The sequence below is a fragment of the Triticum aestivum genome, chromosome 2A, assembly GCF_018294505.1.
Source record: "Triticum aestivum cultivar Chinese Spring chromosome 2A, IWGSC CS RefSeq v2.1, whole genome shotgun sequence".
Taxonomy (NCBI): Eukaryota; Viridiplantae; Streptophyta; class Magnoliopsida; order Poales; family Poaceae; genus Triticum; species Triticum aestivum.
The window spans coordinates 635,732,405-635,747,414 of record NC_057797.1 but is presented as its reverse complement, the minus strand read 5'-3'; positions in this window follow the sequence as shown (position 1 = coordinate 635,747,414).

The following is a 15,010-nucleotide window of genomic DNA, read 5'->3' as shown; positions in this document are numbered from 1 at the left end:
GGTCCTGCTGTCAGAGGTTTTGACCCACTGTTCGACCCTTTTTGCATATGGGGAAATGAGTTGTCCATGAAAATCAATCAAATCAAGAAACTCAGAAAGATTGTTAGGATAAAGAAATTAGCGACAAAAAACAACAAGATCTTTTTCTGCACAATGAAGAAGACATCAGATCACTACAAGACAGTACTAACTATTATACCTTGCCTTTTTTAATTCCTTTGCCCCATTTCAAATATAGAGAATATATTTATGCACATCCTTATTTTCAGGCCTTTCCAAAGCAGTTCACTGATGATTACCTCTCAAACCACCTCTATGGCCAGGAGGCGAGGAAGGTTTTCATATAACACACGGTTCAATATTGAAGTGTTCCTAAAGAGGTCGAAGGACGGACGGTCAATCATCCACAGGCACTGGCCTAAAGTTGCAAAGACCTTCAGCATGAATGAAGGCTCAATATCCGCCTTCCGCTTCAGCAGTTTTCCAGATGAGATGCATCTGTCTATATACCGTCTATGATGCTAATTTCGAAAGGTTCTACATGTTGCATGTGGAATTTGCTGCTGGTGCAGTTGTGTAATGGGGTAGCTGAGTGCTGAAGCTATATCATGTTGTACTCTGATGTATTTCAATTATGAAATTCTACTTCCTTAATATGGAAATGAAATATATTGTGTGCTTAATATAGATGTCAATTAGATTAATAAATGGATTATTAATAATAGGGCAATTAGCCCACTAATGGCGAATTAGCCTGCTAATTGGGTTTATATATTGCAAACGGTTGTTGAAAAAATACCGTGGGCGATGACCTCAGGCAACGCACACAGTTTCTAGGAATAAACCGTGTTGGATCAATGAACAATCACACACGACTTTCTCTTGAAAACTGTTTGCGTTAGGCCACCTTGCGCAAACGTTTACCACATAAAAACTATGTGTCATGGACAGCCTTTGCCACACAGTTTCTTCTACAGACCGTGTGTGCTACATTTAATAACGCAAACGATTTAACAGGAAAAGTTGTGTGTAATGTACTTGTGAACGGAAACGTTTTCCTTGGAGCGATTGTGTGGGATGTGCATACGAACGGAAACGTTTAGCGGGGACTGACTGTGTGGGATGTACTTGTGACCGGAAACAATTTCGCCGTATAATTGTATATTTTATCTCTATTGTACGTATTTCCATATTTGAGTGCTCACCGGTCGCACACGACCTCATTTTGCCGAATGTGTGTGCCAGGAGGGCATATCCCCGACGGTTTCTGGGTCGTGTGGGAAGGACCCCCCTATCGCCCACACTCACTTGGCAACGGTTCCAAATGCCGTCGCGGAAGGGGGTAAAAACCGTTTGTGTAGGACCGACGCGCACCAGTGATAGCAACGAGAGGGGGAGAGTGTGTCCATGTACCCTGACAGACCGAAAGCAGAAGCGTTTGACAACGTGGTTGATGTAGTGGAACTTATTCTCGTTCCGAATGATCAAGCACCGAACACACGACACCTCCAAGTTCTGCACACATTTAGCTCGATGATGTCCCTCAGACTCTTGATCCAACAAAGTGTCAAGGGAGTGTTCCGTCAGCACAATGGTGTGGTGACGCTGACGGTGAAGTGATCCGCGCAGGGCTTCACCTAAGCACTACGAAGATATGACCGAAGGCATAAACCGTGGAGGGTATGCCGCACATGGCTAACAATTGTTGGTTTGTGTTGTAGCGGTGCCCCCCTCATATATATAGGTTGGAGGGGAGGAGAGGCAGCCAAGGGGGCGCCCCAAGTAGGAGGAATCCTACTTGGGGTCCTCCCAATTCATCCTCCCTGCTTTCCTATTCCTATTCGTAGTAGGAAGGGAAGAGGCACTACAAAAAAATACACTTCCGTGATGATACATGTTTGTCACAGTAAGTCGCGTTTTTTGTCATGCATGTACATCCATGACGATTTTATGACAGAATCAAGATAGTCATACCTGTGCTGTTGTAGAAGTGTTCCATGACATTACAAAAATTATCATCATGGAAGTGTCCACTTCCGTGATGATAAGTCACGCGTCACAGAAGTGCTTTCCTCAAGGGTGACCGACACGTGGCATCCACCGTAATGGAACAGCGTTAAGCTATCGGGTCGGATTTTGGATCCGATAACCCGTTAACAGCCTTGACCAATGGGAAATTTCCACGTGTAAAATTCTGATTGGCCGAAGGGAACACCTGTCAGCTCGTCAGTGGGCCAGATGTCGCCCGTCCATTGGAGGAGACATGCCTATGATACGTCGACACATGGCTGGGCCCAACAGAGGCCCATATAGGTTAAAAAGGCCGACCCAGTCAAAGGCCCGTAGAACTTAATCAGGTACTAGTGGGCCAGCCCAATAACGGCCTGCTTAATAAAGGCCCATTTACGGCCCGAAGCCAGATCTGGCCCATTAATTGTTCGCTGAATATTTGGGCCCAACTACAGCCAAGTGACTTTCGGCCTGTTAGAGGCCTGATGTAGACATGGGCCCATTTCAGCCCAATGTGACTTTCAGCCTGGGAATGGCCCGTGCTGCCCATGGGCCATATATGGTCCGACGAGACATCGGGCCCACTAACGGCTCGTGCTAAAGGTGGTAATAGTTAAGCCCAACGTGACTTTGGGCCTGTTAAAGGCCTGTCGCGTAATTCGGCCCGTTGATGCCTGTGCTAAGCTTTCGGTCTCTTAAAGACCCATGATATCAGTGGGCCAACTAAGGCCCGAGATATGTTTCAGCCTGGTAACGGCCCGTGAGCTAACTGGGCCCAAAACGGCCCGGTCTACATTTCGGCCTACTCAAGGCCCGTCGGTGACTAGTGAAAATTGAGGCCCAACATGCATTTTGGCCTGCTAAAGGCCCGTGGTTTCATCTCGGCCGTAACAGGCCAGTACAATATTCAGCTTGTTAATGGCCCAACGCTATCTGGGCCAAACTAAGAACTGGGTCGACAAAAGGCCCAACTAAAATATAGGCCGGTGTAAGTTTGGGCCTGGCGCAATGTGTGAAGGCCCCAATCATTCGGGACCAAGAAAGACGCAGGCCGGCCCAATTGTGGCCCGCTAAAAACCTGGCCCGTTAGAGTCGAATGTTTCGGTCCGGTCGACTACATCTGATTTTTTTCAGATAGCGAATGATGGCAATAACTAGTAGGAATTAAGAACAAACCTACTCTATAAAATAAAGAAATTACGGCATAGTAACTAAGAATAAACCTACACTATACAATAAAGGATTTAAGGTATATTACATCCACTGGGCATCGAAGTTCGCCACCAGTGATCATAAAGCGCAATGAAGAAGCAGGTTACAAAAACTGGGCACCATTGCAGCGTAACAAAATAATACTGAACCGAGACCACTTCCAAGACAGTTCAAGAAAGGTTAGCCTTGCGGGGGAACTGCTGCGCAAGCTGCTGAGCAAGGCTGTGAGACCGGCCTAGCATGTCGGTCATAGCTTCCAGGTGTAGCCGTTTAGCGATGAGGTTCTCATTGGTGTTCTCCGCAATCTTTCTTAGAGATAGGACTTCAAGTCGAAGTTGAGTTGCAGAATGCCTTTCTACTAGAACTTGGGACTGAAGAAGTTGAACTGATTTAGACAACGAATTATGTCAGCTTGTCTGACTGTTAGTCTCAAGTAACTTGAACACTGCATCAAGACAAGACTTTGGGGTTGTCTCGCTATCTTCAAGATGTTTTGCCTTCTTTGCTGCAATATATGTTGCGTTTGTCTCACAGCCTTCAGTAGACTTGTGCATGCCATCAGGCATATCACCCTGAAACAAAGCAGAGAGATGACGGGTTTTGCACGTGTATAAACAAAGGTGATAACTGTTTTGTCAATTCTATCCAATTTCAAATTAGAAAATAAAGAGTAAGTTCAAAATATCAATAGCATAATTTGGCATTGTTCATAATGCGGGGAGCTTCACCACACTACTGAATTACCATGTCAACATAACAAGCATAGATGAAGGGCAAAGAAAATCATTGTATCTATTTTGGATAATGTGCATGGCATGTTGTTCATATCATCAGCCACATCAGTAAGATAAAACAGGAGATGACAAGGTGCAAACGTGGGCTGCTTCACCACACACTGGATTATATATCTACAAAAACAAGCATACATATAGGGGGTATTAAGTAATGTGCATGGTATGAGTAAGGAATTTGGTTTTACAAGTAAAACTTAGAACTTACGGTTCTTACGAACATGCATTTTGGTATAAATAGCAAACTAAACAACAGTACGATAGGGAGTATGAGCAAACTAAACAGCAGTTGAGGATAAAGGCTTTAGAAGGACTGACTTACATTAACAGTTAACACCGGCTTTATAATGCCCTTCTCCATTTCAAGGGAAGGATAACTCAAGAATTTCAGCACAGAATCTTCTTCATAAGCATTTCCTATACTCTACATTCTGTAGAGAGTAATTATAGATATGATAGTACTGGAAGGGATAGAGGATAATGAAGATAAGATGCAGATTGATGCTACATAATCAACTACCAATCCCTGGAAGTACAAGCGTTACAGGACAAAATGTACTGACAAGAGCAATGGGCTACACTTCTGCACTGGCATTGTCTGTGTATTCTACTTGTTGGTAAGATTAAATATAGATCTGATCTTTTTTAGTAAATGGTGGGCGAGGGAGATAAGATGCAGAATGCTACAAAATGAACCAATCCCTCTTCCCATAATACAAGAGTGTTTTGAACACTGGTGTACTGTACAAAATGTTCTTATATTATGGGACAGAGGGAGTAGTTGTTAATGTAAGTACAGTGATAGACCATGTTCAATCCTTACAAGAGGACTGCAGAGCTAAACCTCTTCAAAAGCATTGGGTTGATTCTAAATTTATGTAAGAGTCCATATGGATCTTATAATGTCCACCAAATGGACGATTACAAGGCTAACATGTGCAGTGATGCTACATAATCAAACAGCTATGAAAGCAAGTATGGTCATATAGGGCAAGAGGTACTCACAAGAGCAATGTAGTGTGCAGTATAGTTGCGAGATTCTATGGTCCCTTGAGAATGAATGTTTTTCTACTAACAGTTTTCGTACAAGTGAGACATTAAGGCAAATGCAGAAATGTAGTTCAAATTGTGATGTGATATCATAGACAGTACCTTACACTGCAGCCGAGACCAATGTGTAACAAGATTATTCCAGTCACCGTCGGATAAATGTAGCACTGGAGACTTTACAGAAATTTCATTCAGAGGCTTGCCATCGAAGTGCGCTTGCCTCAGGTAGGAACGATACTTCATCAACGAGTGCTTGAAAAGCGCAAGCAACCCTTGCTCGTCATCACAATCCAGTTTGCTCCTCGCCTATTTAAAAGAATGAAATCTTGTGTCTTCTGTCTGTAGAAACATATGTAGTAATGACCATGAATAACATTAGTACATTACATACACGTAAGTTGCGGAGGAAGACTGGAAATTGTTCTGTGTCTGCGGTATAATCTTTCCATGAAGGAAAGATGCGCACAAAGTTCCTGACAACAACATAAGCTTCGTCTTCTAAACTGGGAAGAAATGGAACAGGGGTCCTATTTGCTGCAATTGGGGCTCTCTCTGGTTCGAAAAGGGATTTGGCAACTGGATTTGGTGCACTCTTTGCTGGAATAGGGGTTTTGATTGTACAGCTGGTGCTATGTCAACTAGCATAATCATACTGTTTGCTGCAGTTGGGGTCTGCTGAGTTGGGGCATCAGAAATGACCAGTGTAGTAGGGCTAGAGTCTACTAGAGTTGGGGTATTTTGTGGGTCGTGATATTGCAACTACACCTAATGGGCTATTTGATTTATCAGGTGCCACTACCTTTTCCAAATACTTTGCTTGTGCTCCTCCATGATCAGCAATCGCCCTCTTCCTTTTGAACGTCTGATACACAAGAACAACATTTGAATGGATAAATATGGTATGATGACAGATGGAATATGTACTAAAAATGGATAGGCAGGGCGTATTCACATACACAATGTGTAAACTAAGCTAATGGCAGTTCAACAGAGTAGAAGCAATGCAAAGCATGAGTTGCAAGATATGTGTGAGCAATGTAACCTTGGAAAGTTAGAGCAAGTACCTTGATGGGTGAATAAGATAGGGCACCTTCCTCTGACTCATCCACTAGGGAGCTACATTGACTTAGGTCTCCCTCTAGCTCAAAATCAGTATTAGGATCATATTCTAAGCATGAATCTGTAGGTGGAGAGCGTTTGCATTGCATTGCATCCAGACTTGATTTTAGTCCCTTAATGCCAAGTTTGACAGCCATGGCATTGTTCTGGTTTATTCTTTTCATGCGCGCAAGCTCATAATCATTATGATGCTGTTCAGAATCTGACATTCATGAAAACATAAAAAGTAGTCAGATTATCTATGGAATGCATTGCGGATTCAACTCGGAGAGTGTCTCCCTATAAACCCCTGCATATGCAAAGTTCACCTCCCCAACCGTGCTGACCAGACCACACACAGAAATACAAACCCCTTATGTCTCCATAACAGGCAGGCACACATTTCAAAACTGAAGTAGGAACATTAGAATCATATGAAATTCATATTTGAACAAATAAACTAAGCAATTATGAGTGGCGTAATGTTTAGCTTCAAGGGTGGAGTGTTGGTAGTGCAACACAAAGCAAGTAGGCAGATTGTATTCCATGTAAAAGATTGAAACCTATGTAAAAGCTGGAAATGACACTTTCTTTCTATACAATGTAGTGTTCGTTACCCACACATGATGGAAGAGATCACATAGAGAAACACTATTCACTCATGTCTACGGTTCTAGTATTTAGAAACAGGGTGGTCCACCCTAAAAGAATATTGACAACAAATATGACAAGGCAAGCATAGATGTAGTGAATCAATCATTTACTTGTGAGCTTACTAGGAAAAGTATGCAGAATTGTAACTGCAGTAAGAGACCGTCCAAAATATGAATGAAGAAGTTTGCCTAGCACTTATTGTTTGAAACTAATTGACATGAATAATTGGATATTATATCGAATGAGTAAGAAAGACAAGTAAAATTGTCAACAAACTTGGCTTGCAGTAGTAATCTGGGTCAATGTCACTACGACCAACAATCCAAAATGACTAGTTTCTGTTCCGAGGGCCGGAATTTTGAAAACCCTATGAACTTTAGAGGTACTAAAGATTACCGAAATACATCTGAACCATTAAGTGTAGGTAGCACTGAGCACCCAACAAACCCTAATGACAGTCCTGCCTAATGAGTAATGAATAAATTAGAAAATGGGTGATGAGGAGTGGCTGTTGAGTGTTGAGGACGTATCTCAGGATAAATCGGGTTGGCTTGGTGGGTGCTGCACGCCTGAGCCCTGAATGGACTGGGAAGGTAGGCACGGCGGCATGCCCGGGCAGCGGTGACGCTGTTGGGCGAGCGGCTCCTGGCCTCCTGTTAGTCCGGTGTCTCCTCCTAGAGTCATGTCGTCCGGGGACGGCAAGTCGCCGGCGAGGTAGGCGGCTGGGGGCGAGTAGAGATCGGAAGCGCGCAGCAGAACAGAGGGGAATCGGGGCCTGGGACGACCCAAAATCCCAGGGTGGGGCGGCCCACCATGGGCACCCTGTAGAGATACACACCCGAGCGGCGAACATGCATTTTCGAAACTAACTTAGGAACATTTAGCTGACCAATTAAACAACTCTGTTTTAATAATATCAGATTAGTATTTGAACAACTAAGCTTTTTTAGCTTGATGGGTGGAGCAGTGTTATTATGACACGAAGCACGTATTCTGATCGTATAGTGATCATAAAAGGGGGAAACTCTAAGCATATTTTTTTAGCAAAAGAGGGTTTCCCCTCTGATTTCTATTAAAGAAACCACCACGGAACCAACATGATCAATTAAACCCTAAGCATGATCAATTAAACTATATTATGGTTGTGCCATGGCAAATTTGAAGCTGCAAACCGGAGAAATGATATTTAGCATCCATTGTTTGCTTCGAACTAAGAACTAAATTCTAAGAGCTAAAAAGAAAGTAGAGTAACCAAGTTAAGATCTATTTTCTGGTTGAGATCAAAAAGTTGAGGAGATATGAAGTACCACCTCTCTTGCGGCACCGTGTAGGCATCGGGGGTGCGATGGCTGTCGGTGGCGTTGAAGCAGATCTGCGATGGTAGATGGGTGCATCGGGGGATAAGTCCCGTTGCGGTGGAAGAGAAGGTCGTGTGAGCGGCCCCGGCAAAGAGGATGATGGCGCCGATGAAGCGAGAGGACGCGATGCAAGGCTATTGGTCCATCACCATGGATGAGAAATGTCCATCTCTAGCAGTGGACGACGCGGTCTTGGTAGGCGCTCCGGCATGGTGGAGGACGGTTGCGATGGATGTGGTTGAGGACGGCGGCGATGGATGGGGTGGCGGACGGAGGCTGGTGTGGGGATGGGGTGTTCTAGCACGGATGGTGTATGAATGGGAAAATGGAGGGAGAGGTATGGGGAACCATGTTTTTGGGATGCGCCTGTCTGAAATATGGGAAATTTACGAACTTAGCCCCCATTTAAAATTTGTACGTCTCGTTGGTTGGGGATAGGATGGTAATCTCGCATCTCGCCAATATTTGCCCAGAGCGATTTCGGGCGAGGAGAGGGTGGTTGGCGCCCATGGTGTATGAACAGGGCTGACAGGTAGGGCAGTTGTGTCATGTTTGAGTGAAGTTACAAACCTGCCCCTATTGAAATTATTTGCCTACATCGATTTCGGCCGAGTCGAGTTTGTTTTGCCGCCCACCGTGTATGAATGGGGAATGGAGGGAGAAACAGAGGTCTTTCGGACGAGCTTGAATCAAATGAGTTTTGCCGCCCATTTTTGACGCCCACCGTGTCGGAATGGGCTCAGAGGCAGTCGTGTCACGTCTAATTGAAGTTACTAACCTACCCCTATTTAGAGCAGTGGAAATCGGGCCGATGGATTGTCCGTGTAATGGGTAGACAGTAATTTCCATCTCCCAAACACTTGGCTTCGGGCAGCCGACGTGGGAGTGGACATTTTGCTGCTTCTTTCGAATTTTGGGACAATAAACATCCACGTTTACCCTGGCAACTAAATTCGAATCCATTTTGTATTCCTATATGAATCTTTATAAATCATTCTATGTGTTTTTATATATCTTCAAAAGGATGAAAAAGATGTATTCCACTGTCATATATGAATATGGTTTACAAATGCCGATACTCAAATTCAGAAACTAGAATCCAGTTTAAGGTGAATTCGAATATTAGGAACACTTCATGTCCAACTCAAATGTCACATGCAGCATAATATGTACTCCCATTTAGATATGTACACAAGCGATGTATCAGGATTCAAATACCGAGTCAATCAACCAAGAATGTACAGAACTAACAGACATATAAACACTTATAGAGTATATGGATCAATATTATCAACTAACATATATAAGCCAGGCCGTTGTACTTTTTTTGGCTACAACATCATCCTTTTTTAGCCAGCATCTTGGCCCTTTCCGATGCGTGCCACTTATGGTCCATCTATACTACTACTATTGTTGAATGCACATTCAGCCCGATTGTATATTTGTAGGTCTAGCACAACAATCTAAATGAAATGTCTCCGAGTCTTATCAATTAATACAGACTTGTGCTCAAATAAAATTACAAACCAAAAAACAAAACAAAAATTATTACATGATCTCTAAAACAAATGGTTTGATTGATTACATGAACAGACAACACAAAGGTTATTCAACTATGGAAAGAACATTTCACCTATGATTTACCAAGTAGGAATTTAATTTCCTTTTTTCCTTCAGGACCTTAACAATCTGGTCAGTCTCAGCTTGCATCATTTTGAAATCCACCAAATATTTAATGGTTGTCTTGAGTACTGCTTGTGATTGTGCTATTTGCTTCCTCAACATTTCAACTTCATCTCTAAGTGCAGAAGCAGAATCTCTTTCTACCAGTAGTTTAGCCTCTAGAGCATCAGCAGTTGGCAATTCATAATGCACGATTGGGCTGGTGCCACTGCTGTGGTATGATGCAACGTCCATGGGGACCTCGCTCTTTGATCTTGGGCTAACCTGTTTTGCCATTAAAGTTCCGATTGGATTCAGAAAAGTTGAAGTTAGCAAAACATCTCAATTGGGAGTTATAACGGCAAACCAGTTAAACAAACAAGGAATTAAAGAGTTTCAATTGGATACTGAAAAGTAGTTATTAACATCATTGTAACCCACTGTTGCAATAGCAAAGTAGTTAAACAAACAAGTAGATATTTAAGTTAAGGCAAACAGGTAATTCTTAATAGTAAGTATCAAACACATAGATAGGCGCAGTCTACAATATGATTAATAGGTTGTGCCATTATGTAATCAGTAGAAAACTAAATTAAGCCAAACAACGTAATTCAACAATTTTGCAATAAGTGGCTAACTAAAATTCTGAGAAGCAGGTAACTGAACTTACGCTAGTTCTTTGTACAGGCACACTTCAACTTATTTTTCGCTTACAAGGTTGTACGAAGGAGTCCATGGCATCAATTGCTTGGATACGCAGTCCCAATACTTTTTTCTTCCCACACTGCATGGGTAAGTCGAATGGTTAATCTGGTAAGATGGTGCGTCCTTGATATGTTATATGAGGACGTGTAGTCAGACTAATTGTAGCCAAATACATCACACTGGCTTTTACTATGTATTTAATGCGATTACTTTTGGCATATCGAGATCTAAGCAATCTACAATAGGATGAAAAGACTGGCATCCTTCACATTATTGGCGAACTCAGTTCATAGAAACAAGCAATTCAACCATTCTGTGGGTAAATCAAAAGCGCCACTGGAATAATTTTCACTATCCAATCATACACGCAAAAAGGGGCGATGCCACCATAGGAGCTGGTATGGGCGGCCGCCTCAGGTGGCTGGAGAGTGTGCATCTAGTTTGAGTCGTCCAGGTTGGCCCATGCTAGTTTTGTTCATCCCAACGCACGAGCAGGCAATGTAAAAAATGAAGAAAAATGTTTCAATTTGGATGTGCCAATAACATAAGTGCAAGGCAGGCCCTATAGCAGGATTGCGGCCCAAACGAGCGACCCCATATCGATCGACAGCAGGAAAAATCCCAATTCATTCACTCCAGCCTCCAGTCTGGTTTGCTCCTAACCTAGCCGCCGCTGGACAGACCGACACAGCACTTCCTTGCGCCCTCGTTGGAGGGCGGTCGCTGGGCTTCAAGCGAACGGAAGGACAAGAAGATGAAGATCCAACCCTGGGTGTAGCCTGCGTGGGAGGCAGCGGCGGCAGCACGGGCATGGCATCGAGCTTGCGCAAACGGACAGTCGTAGCTTGCAAGAGTAGCATGTGCAACGAGCAGGTATATCACATCCCTGATTATATCTAATTCAACTCTTCAATTTCTGGCCAATAGTTAAACCTGACGGTGTTGTAAAACTGCTTGTATGTAGGGAATCTATGAGAAAATTAAACCAATTTCTACTAATTTTATAACTCCCCCAATCAATACTGAACTGACTGAATCTGATGTATCTAATCAAGTGCACGGTGCAAACATACAAGCTCATGTTGTTCTTGAGCCTGAAGTGTCTAATGAACAGACTGCTAATGAAGGATTTGATGCAAACATTTTACATGCTCCCGGTGATGAACATATAGTGTCTAATGAGGGATCTAATGCAAGCATTTTGCAAGCTCGTTGAAGGATTCAGTGTCTAATGATGATCTACTATGTTGAGAGAGACAGAGATTTGCAGGCATTGATGACAAGCAAATTATAGTGCATTTTCATAGCTTGAGGAAACGTCGAGGCCATCTACCAGAAAGTCCCCGTATCATGACAACATAGCATAAATACTTTTCTAATATGTTGTTTGAAACTATTGGCATACTTGTGCAGGATAGATATATTGATATGCAGTTTGCGCACTGGTTATACGTGCAATTACATTTCGATATTTTCAGCCAGAGAACGAATAATTCAAGCAGGTACATACCATGTTTGTAGTCCTTGTACACCATGTTGCATTTTGTGTTTTTTGGTGCTTGCATCATTTAGTGTTTATAATCTGAACTACTTTGGATCATTAGCTGGTTTTCAAAGTGCATGTAGCTTCACATTTCTCAAGTTATGTTGATTTCCAGAGTGCAAGTGCCTTCGTATTTTTTAAGTTAAATGTTCGCCCCTGGTAACTTGAATTCATGGATCAGCCACTGCACACAAATCATACACGAATGCCAGTATGAATTAAATGAAATGCAGGGACTAACGCTAGCTCGTTGTACAGGCTCACTGCAGCTCTGCTTGCGCTTGGGATGCTCCATGTACAATTCCATGTTACCACTTGCTTGGATGTGCAGGCCTTGTGCTCCTTGCATCCCCCTTTGCATTTTGACACGGCGAATGGTTGATCAAATAAGAGGAATCGACCTTGATGTTGTACTGGAGCACAGATACTTACAAGGTTATACGCCTGTGCAGGATGTGTACCAGATCCCGTAGCGCCGTCATGCTTCGCTAAAAAATGGATTTGCTTGTTTCAGATGATATCTCCAGAAGAAATAAGAGTTAAAGTCAGAGTTGCATAGGCGTGTAAGCTAAGAGAGCAGTGAAAGGATATCCAAACATCGTCAGAACAGTGCACAAGGGAGTGATGTGTGGATACCTAGTTCGGGCCGGCGTTTGGGCATGCTTGCCTAGCTAGAGTGCGGGTCACTTCAGAGCCGTTGAGGGTGATGCGCTGGCGTTGGCTGGCCGCGCATGGACGCAGATCTTGAGTGGAAGCGGAGCGCTACGATGCGGTGGACGAGACCATTGGTGAAGCCCCAACGGCCTCGGGGGGCGAAGGTGCGACAATGTGCTCGGTGAAGTAGCCCTGGTGAGCTGGGAGACGGTGTCGGTGAAGCGCACCTGATGCGGTGGAACTCGGTGTCTGTGAGGCACGTCGGTTTCGGCGGTCGACATTGTCGATGGACCACCCGGTGCGGTGGACGAGGGCGTAGATGAGGTAGCTCCGGTGAGGTGGTGAAGCGCGGCTGTCATCTTCGTCGTCGTCGTCCGGCACAGAGGTGGGGAACGGTGGGGAAAGAGACGAGACGAGGGGCGATTCGAGGGTTGGCGGCGAATTAGGGATTTGAGCAATCTGGGCGCGGAAGGGGACGGTGGAGAAGAGAGATTTTGCAGGGTTGGAATTGGGGCCGCCAGATATTTCAATCTGAAACGTGGAAGCGCGAACTTATATTGTCGTCGTCCTTTTTTTGGGGGGGGGGGTGGGTGATTGGGTGCTACGTGTCCGTCTGACACACGCGACCACCCCGACAGGACTATGCTTCGGTGCTTTAAGGCACCTGCCTTTGTGTCCATGACATGTAGGCCCAACAGGTGGCTGGCCCACAGGTCAGTGACCCAAAGGCAGTTGCCTTTAATGCACCAAAGCAGCGTCCACCCCGACACGACCCTGGTCTGCCTCGTGCGCCTACATTTGAGAATGCAAAAGAATCTTCTTTCATTTGCAAACGAATCTGTATGTATTACCATGCCCGTGTTTTCCTTGCAATAATTAGTCATTCGAAACGAGATACTCCATCCGTTCACTTTTGTAAGTCGTTTCAGAAAACTTAAAATGAACTGTTTTGCACATTGTCTGAAATGTCTTCAAGGTCTTATAAAAGTGAACAAAGGGAGTACTATAGATTAATTAATGAGGAGTTATTTAAAAAATTGAAACGGTACCCACGCTAACATGGATTAGAGTGTGTGTCACATAATTAGTAATTTGAATTAGAGTGTGTGTCACGTAGTTAGTTATTTGAATTAGAGTGTGTGTCATGTAGCGATCTCCAATTCTAACGTGGATTTCGCATTTCACTGTATCCATGCTACTTTTTAATACAAATTCATATGTATATGATGAACACCATGGTAGTGAGAAAACTTTTGGATGGATTAAAACATATGACCAACAAAATAGCACAACAAACTGAGTCAATGTCAACTTTTCGAAACTTAGTATGGCACGAATTCGAAATAATTACCTGTATGCCTGGTCCTTGATTCAAATCTTACAATGTACACCGAATTGAAACATTGATATTAAGTCTTGTACTATGTACATTCAAATGTTGTTTTTAGCCCCCCCCCCCACACAAACACTACATACTTCCTGTATCGGTCAATCTTCCTCTCCTAACCACCTTAGGAAGCTATCGGTTTCCAATACACGTTCATTCTTTATCTCCATGTTTCAATCTCTAAGTCTCTCAACTACACAACCCCTTTTTCCACTCTGTTACCAAATGTATTTACCTCACACACCTGCCATTGCACCCCATGTCGAGCTCTCTCTCTCTCCCCCCTCTCCCTCTCACCCTCTCGCGCTAAATACATGCATTGCCTATCTAGCCACCCAACCTCTCGTGTGCACGCATGCATGTTGTATATCTAGGTCACTCCCTCGAGACTATCTCACTCTTTCTTCCGCACGGCGGGCCACACTCGATCAATCTCGCTCTCTTTATTTGAGTCTCGTTTAACCTCGTTTTCTTTCACACACAAATGATATATCTCCCAGTTCGGGCCTCGATCGACACACTCTATACTCTCTCACGCAGATTGTCTATCTAGGTCAGTCCATCCAAGTCGCCGCCACTCTTTCGACCTCATGGTGGGCCCCGCTCACTCAATCTCTCTCTCTCTCTCTCTCTCTCTCTCTCTCTCCGTATGTCTCGATTGACCTCGCTCTTTCTCGGACAAAAATGATATATCACCATTTTTGAGCCCAATTCGACCTATTCACATTGTATACTCTCTCACGCACATCGTCTATCTAGGTCACTCTCTCCAACCCGTCTCACTCTTTCGATTGCACGGCGACCCTATGTGATCGGTTGACCTTGCTTCCTCCCATGCACAAAACATATCTACACGTCTGTGACTGGATCATCTCTCAAGCTCTAT